This window comes from Cicer arietinum, chromosome 2 (assembly GCF_000331145.2).
Source record: "Cicer arietinum cultivar CDC Frontier isolate Library 1 chromosome 2, Cicar.CDCFrontier_v2.0, whole genome shotgun sequence".
Classification (NCBI taxonomy): Eukaryota; Viridiplantae; Streptophyta; class Magnoliopsida; order Fabales; family Fabaceae; genus Cicer; species Cicer arietinum.
In genome coordinates this window covers 45,804,158-45,804,840 of record NC_021161.2, presented here as the reverse complement: position 1 = coordinate 45,804,840, position 683 = coordinate 45,804,158, and positions in this window count along the sequence as shown.

Sequence of the window (683 nt, the reverse complement as noted above, 5' to 3'; positions counted from 1 at the left end):
AAAGCAACACACTTTTGTAGTCTTGATTGCCAAGACACAACTCCCCCTACAAAAGTCATCATATTACCAGAAGTAGATTTTCTAGAATCAAGATCACCTGCCATATCTGCATCTGTGTAGCCATCCAACACAGGTTCACCACCTCCATAGCATAAACACACTTTGGAAGTGCCTCTAAGGTATCTGAGAATCCACTTCACTGCTTGCCAATGATCTTTACCAGGATTAGAGAGAAATCAACTAACAACTCCAACTGCATGGGTAATATCTGGCCTTGTGCATACCATAACATACATCAAACTACCAACTGCGGATGCATAAGGAACCTTCTTCATCTCTTCTTTGTCTTTCTCACTTGTAGGACATTTATCAGAATTCAATTTAAAATGAGTAGCAAGTGGAGTACTAACAGGTTTGCAATTGCTCATGTTAAACCTCTCTAACACCTTCTCAATATAATTGTGTTGAGACAACCACAATTTATTATTCTTCCTGTCACGAGTGATTCTCATACCCAAAATTTGTTTTGCATGACCTAAGTCTTTCATTGCAAAAGACTTGTTCAAATCTTTCTTTAAAGATTGAATCTTCTTAGTGTCATGACCAACAATCAACATGTCATCCACATATAATAAGAGAATAATATAATCACCATCAGAGAATTTCTTGATAAACACACAATG